Raw genomic sequence first — 7,292 nt, 5'->3', positions numbered from 1 at the left:
AATGGACCTCAGCCTTTCGATCGCGGACACACGGTTCGCCCACGTGGTGCTGCCCTCCCGCGTGGCTTCCCGCGTCAACGTCTCTGTCACTTGGCGCGTCCTGGTTGGTCCGGACTGCTGACTCGGCGTCTGACGTGACAAAACTTTTTAAAATTGCGTTTTGGCTCCTATTTTTCGATTGTTCTTTCAAAAATACCTCAAAAACTTAAATTTTTACCATTTTTTTCTAAAATTATTTTCAATTAAATCCTCTTTCAATTTTATTTTATTTTTTTACTCTAAATTAAATAAAACAAAAAACATTAAAACAAAATAAATTAATAAAATTTATATTTACTAATTATTTAATCACTACAAAAAAAATTTGTGGGTGTTACAATTTAGTTGTAGTGAAATGAAGAAACTTGATTTTGAAGCATGATTATAAGTAGCAATTCTTTCCTCAAAAGAGAAATCCAAATGGATTTTTGCTAGCAACTATTCAACACCACAACACCCAGATCAGAGCAAGTGCAAATTCAGTAGCAGAACAGAAAAATACCAAAATCCAGATAACAGGAAAGCAAATAATAATAAATGGAAAAGACTTTCCAGACCAGGCATTTTATTTCATGTTAAAAGAGTTTTGACTTAGCAATTACAAGTAGCAGAAAGCTGAAATACTAATTGTCTAAAATCAGCTTTAACAGACAATATAATCTTATTACTTACCCAGTTTTAATCTGTCCCCAAATCCATCCAAACACGTTCAGATTTTCCCAGAGAAAAGAGGAAAACCCCATAATCCTAATTAAATCATGCGCGTTTGATCCCTCAAATACTAATAAACCCGGGATTCTTAAATCGCACATCAAGTTTGAGGTTTCTTAAATCTTAGCATTCTCGTAAGCCTGGAGAGCCTCGTCAGTCAACCTGCAAATCCTCCATTCCGGCAACACCTTAGCGCCCATCAGCTCATAGAACTTAATGGCATTCGCATTCCAATCAAGAACAGACCATTCAACCCTGCCGTAACCCATCTTCACCGCCTGCTTAGCCACTGCCGACAGAAGCATCCTCCCCATACCTTTCCTCCTATAACACTCTCTCACGAACAGGTCCTCCACGTAGAACCCAGGCTTGCTCATGAAGGTGGAGTAGTTGGGGAAGAAGAGCACGTGTCCAGCAACGACGACGTCGCCGAGAGGATCGGTGAGGAATTCATTCCTCTCAGGGTCATCAACGGGGAGATCAAGGTTTATGACGCGATGGAGGGGTGGGAAGTGGGGGGAAGGGGAGGGAAGAGAAGGGAAAGGGGAGGAGGAGAGCTCGAGGAAGAAGATGGTGAAGGATTGGAAAGGAGGAGAGTTGAAGAGGGTGGCGGAGAGGGAGGATTCAGTGGCGGCGAAAAGATGAGCGAGGCGCTCGTAGACAGCCATCTGGTGGAGTAGCTTGTGGATGAAAGGCACATCGGCAGGCGTCGCCAGGCGGATTCTAGAGAATAAAGAGTGGCCGACTGCTGCCTTCTCCGGCACATTGTTGTGTTCCAGTGTGGAGGTTGGCGGAGGAGTAGGTGCTCTGGCTGCCATTTTTGAGTTTGAGTGACTGATGATCGGAAACAAATCAGGGCTTGTCTTCTCTCCTCTGCTTGATGTGGGGAGAGAGATTATAAAGAGATTTTCCGAAAATGTAAGGGGTAATTTTGTCCTTGCATTATTTATAAATTTTTGTTCTTCGTATTTATTTATTAAAAAAGTGAGATTTTGAGCAAAAAAAAATTAGCTCTTTCGAAATTGGCATGTTGACGAAATTTAGGAGATCTTGTAAGAATATGTTTAGCCACTTAACCTTACTTTATATATATATATATATATATATATATTATATTGTATGTAAATTAATTTGTTCCTGAAAGAAAAACCAACAATGTTCTCTTATATATGTGTATATATACATATATGTTTACTTTAGGTATCTGATAATTCCATAAATTATACGTAAGTGCAGTTCTGAAAGTTCATGCATGCACCTTTTAACAGTTCAAAATAATCACGATTAAATTGAACATGTACAAAAAATCGCATTAAGGACCCTAAATATGCAAGATGGTTCATGCAAGTTGGTACGTTGGATGAAATTCAGGAGACTTTGTAAAAATATGTTTAGGCACTTGATTTTATTATACATATATATATATATTGTGTATTGTATGTAAATTAATTTTTTTGAGAAGAAAAACTGCAATGTTCTCTTGCATATGTGTGCCCACATATACATATATGTGTACCCACATATACATATATGTGTACCTATTTTATCTATCTAATAATGTAGGTGCAATAATGAAGGTTCATGCATGTACCTTTTAACAGTTAAAAATAATTATGATTAAATTGAAATAGTACAAAAATTATAATAAGGAACTTAATATGGAAAAAAGTGTTTACAATGCTCATATTCACTTTTACTACTTGTGAATAAGTAAAAAAAAAAAAAAAAAACAACTCTCTTGAAGTTGGTATGTTGATGAAATTGACTTTACTATATATATATATATTGTATTTTATGTAAATTAATTTGTTCCTTTAAAACTTGCATATGTGTATACACATATATATATGTATATTTGTTTATATCATGTATGTGAAAATTGAGAAATTTTCGAATGAATTTTATTTTAGGGTTATTAATTTCACTCGAATTGATTAGATGATGAAGACTTAGTTAAGATCTATTATATAAAATAATTTTTAATGTGTTATGTTGAATATATAAAATGAAAAGTTTACTAATACAATACAAAATAAGAGATTAATTTCGTTCATTTTTCAATAATTCTCTTTTGACCGAAGCTTTCTTGTAAATCTCATATAATTCAAACCCAACATGAAAAAATTTTAATTGTTCGTATCAAAACTAATGTGAAAAACAAAACTAGCACCGTTTAAGAAATAAATAAATAAAAATAATAAAGAAGCTTTGTTGAGTTTGCTAGGAAATACCGACATATATAGTTGTTGTTGTTGAAGTAACTCAAAATCTTGTTATATTGTCAATTGGTGAATTATTTTGGTCATTGTTGGCATAAGTTATAAATTACTAAATTAGGGTTGTAAATTATTAGATTAATTGTTAGATTAATGTTGTAAATTACCAGATTGGTATCACAATTATAAAAATTTGATTAGCTTTTTGTACAGTAGTTTTGGTTTCCTTTTCTATGATGTAATTGTACTTTTATATTGTCTTTGAATAGAAAAGAATAATTATCCCTGAATTATTTATAAATTCTATCATTTTATGTGGTATCAGAGCATTCTTCCTAAATGACCAACTCTTGAATCAAATTTTGTATTCCTCTCCGTAAAATCAAATGGATGAACTAACTCTCGTCATATCCAAAAACCAAACACCATTATTGTCATCCACCAAGATAACTCTATGTTTCCTATCAGTACCATATTAAATGAAAGGAACTACTCATTATGGTCTTAGCTCATAGGGATGCGAATTGGTGCTCGAAATAAAGTTGATTATCTTACTAGAGAATAAAAAAGCTTGCACCCGAAGACCCCAATTACAAAACATGGGTCACCGAAAATTAAAAATTAAAGAGTTGACTTATTGACTCAATGAATCCATCACTTATGCAACAATTTATTGGCCTTTACACAACTAAAAAAATATGAGAAATTGTATCAAGAACTTTTTACGATGGATCATATGAAACCCATCTATTTGAATTAAACCAAAAGACTTTTTGTGATAGACCATTGTCTACTTACTATAATGAACTTGTTACTATTTTTTAGAAAATTGATCATAGGACTGCCTCTTAAGAAGAGAGAGTTGAAAGAGTTGTCTAGTTGTATTTTACAATGGCTATATTTTGAGTTTATATTTTTTTAAGTAGACTCGATTCTAAGTTTGATTAGGGTCATGGAGAAATCTTGTAAAGAAGATCCATAACTGGATTTAGAGAATGCATATGCATATATAAAGAAAGAATACCAACAACAATAAATAATGAGAGGTTTTCGAGTGATCTCAGAAAGATCAACCACGCTTGCCAACTAAAAACTATATAGATCATCCTCGATATCAGTAAAACCTCAAAATAATTAATATGCTAGAAAGTCCAGCAATTTTGTATGCAACCATTATGGTGAAACATGTCATCCTAAACAACGATGTTATGAAGTCATTGACTATCTTGAATGGTGAGATTTCTATATAAAAAAAAAAACTACAGAAAAAGATTGTAGGGAAAGCTATGATGACATCGTTTGAGAAAGTTGAATCTAATACGGAGGATAATTTGTAGCCTATAACAAATGTTGCTCACCCAGGTATTATTTATTAGACAAATATTCTTCTGTAACTTATAAGAATCCAAACTTGGATTATTGATACAGGTGCATATGATCATATGACTAGAGACCCTAACAGTTACAATTCATTTGCTCATCTTCTCAATCCGTTATATCAACATCTAATGGGAGTACAGCTCCTATTACTGAAGAAGGATCTGCCATTTTGTCCAATCTACTCACTTTAGATACAATTCTTATTGTCTCATATCTTGAATAAAATATTTTATCAATGAACCAAATTACTTTATTCCTTGATTGCACAATAACTTTTTGGCCTTTTATTTGTGTATTTCAGGATATTCTGATCCGAATGGTTCTTAGTATAATGTTAAACGAAGCAAACTCTGCTACTTAGAATTGACAAAAAATTAGGAATAAAAAGTTAGTCACAGATGTCAAACTAGTGGTGAAGAGAAAACTCAACAATTATATAGTTATGACATAGAAGATTGAGGCATCTTTTTTTAGATATATTTAAAAATTACAATAACATTTGTTTTTTAACTTGGATGTTTCTGATTTTCATTGTAATATTTGTGAACTAGTTAAAAGTCATCGTATTCCTTACTTATCTAGTATGAATAAATATTCTGAACTTTTTGTTGTCATACACTCTGATATTTGGGGCTCTGCAAAGATTCCTTCTCTATTTAAAGCTTTATATTTTATTATATTCATTGACAAATGTATTAGGATGACTTTGTTGTCCTTGCTTTAGAGAAAAAAATGATGTTTTTAGCCTTTCAAACATTTCATAGTTTGGTGGGAACTCAATATCAATGCAAGATTTGTGTTTGGCAATCTGACAATGTAAAAGAGTTTATTGATGCAAAGTTTGAAACTTTTCTTAGCCAAAGAGGTATTTCGCATCATACCTCTTGCACATATACTCTGCAACAGAATGACTTGGCGGAGAGGAATAATAGGCATATAATGGAGGTGGTTCATGTAATACCTGAACTCAAAATTTAGGTCGGGATCAATTTTAACATTTCTAAAATATATAAAAATTTATTTTTAAGTTAATTTGTTTTAATTTTTGTTGAATTTATGGAAAAAATAGGTTATGGATGAAATCAAAAACAATTTTGAAAAAAATGGGTAAAAATTTAGTTTCAGCGGGTGTTTTTGAAAGAAAAATTAGAAACTGGGAGTCAGAGTACAAATAGAAAAAATTATACTACGTAGGATCACCCAGTCAACAACCCTGACGAACTAGAGTACACCGCGTGGCGAGTCACATTGACGTCGGTACCACGCGGGCAATCAATGTGCCCCGCAAACGAACGATCCAGGATCGATCCTGCACACATAGATGGTCTGAATTTATTCTCCCTTTAAACATAATCGGATGGTCGAGATCAAATCATGATGGATGGCCCAGATTCATTTCCTCATACGCGATTGAACGGTCGAGATCAAATCGCGATGCACAGTCTAGATGAAAGCGAGATGGGTATAAATAACTCGCATTACACGAGAACCCAAACCTTAGCTGTTAGCCCCCACTAGAGAAGAAAAATCAAATGCCAGAGAAGGAGGTTGACTGTCGACTATCGCAGCATCGGAGCCACCGCCAACTGCTAAAAGAGGTAAAAATTTTCCTTACTTGCTTGGAATTTGATTCTGACCACCTCCACGGCCAAATCAGAGCAAAAGGGACGGCGGGAGAGCTGAAAATTACAGGCGAAACTCGGCGGAGCTGTTGCGGCCAAAGTTTTAAAAACCCTATGATGAGCCCCTTCGTGATTCTCGTTTTACGTAAATTTTTAATCATTGTGTTCATCGTTCTTTTCTGTGCAGGTCGACCGAAGAAAAAATCTCAGTTGCAAAGGAGACCGATAGAACCGTCGCACCCGGAGGTCCCCCCCGCCGGTGAGTTCAATTTTTTTTATGGTTTTCTTACCAACCGAGGCCACTAACGTGTTTTTCTACTAGGAATACAGCCAAAATCGCCTAAAAACTAACAAAAATCAACCAAAACGGGCTAGGACGAGGTGAACCGCTGCTATGCCGAAACTGTAAAATTGGTCAAAATGAGTTTTGGACATCGATTTAAGATTTTATGGTATTTTTAGGTATGTAACAAATGTTTTGAATTCTACAGGGATAATTCAAGAAAATTTGATACTCGTTAGGAAGCGTAATGGGCAGCGCAACATCTTGAAACATTGATTCAGGTAAGGATCCATTACCATTTTCTCCATTACGACAAATTGAGGCTTAATAATTGATAATTATATTTTTATGAAAAAATTAGAGAACCTTAAAATAATTACAGGTCACTAGTGGAGTCAGAACTGGTTAGTCCATGGTCGTTTCGATTTCCTATTTATTTTCCTATATTGCCCCTTTTTGTTTACTATTATATTGTGCATAACTGAAATGATGGTTTTTAGAGTTTTTTTGGTTATTTGATTCTTTGTTTCCCCTACAATTGTTTGCCAGTATTCTGGTTATTGGTTATTTGGCTGTGTTGAACTATATTTAAGTGAACTGTGAGTATAAAATGAGATACGATTATGCATGGTTGATTGTTTTGCTGATGAAAATCTATATGAGAAAGACTTACTGAGTACCCGAAAAAGGGCGGACGGGCCCGGTATATAGGGAACCTTACTGTGAACGTTACTTCAGTCAAGGGGGTTGGGAAATCCCTTACCAGTAAGGTTTGGGAGATATGGTTCACCCTCATACTGGACATGGTATTGAGGCAGTAGAATGTTTGGTGCCCATTACCGGACGGGGTATGGAGATGGCTGGTTAACTGTTTAATTGGATATTGCGTTCACGAGTAGGAAGACATCCCTATGGACCTCCAGGAGTACCGGTAAGCAAGTAAGAATAAAAAGTGATTGTTTCTTGTTATTTTATATACGATGATAAAAAGTGTATGGATATGATTTTTATAGGTTATTTTTGGACAAAAACTTGTTACAT

At 34.5% G+C, this 7,292-nt stretch overlaps 1 pseudogene; it reads right to left on the bottom strand.

Annotated features, from left to right (window-relative positions):
* Positions 1-567: 567 nt before the first annotated feature.
* LOC110814557 (GCN5-related N-acetyltransferase 8 pseudogene) lies at positions 568-1,661 on the bottom strand (annotated as a pseudogene).
* Between the last annotated feature and the right edge of the window lie 5,631 nt (positions 1,662-7,292).

Source organism: Carica papaya, chromosome 2, assembly GCF_054855325.1.
Source record: "Carica papaya isolate Zhongbai chromosome 2, ASM5485532v1, whole genome shotgun sequence".
Classification (NCBI taxonomy): Eukaryota; Viridiplantae; Streptophyta; class Magnoliopsida; order Brassicales; family Caricaceae; genus Carica; species Carica papaya.
The sequence above is the reverse complement of the archived record's forward strand: the minus strand, read 5'-3'. Positions and strand labels throughout refer to the sequence as shown.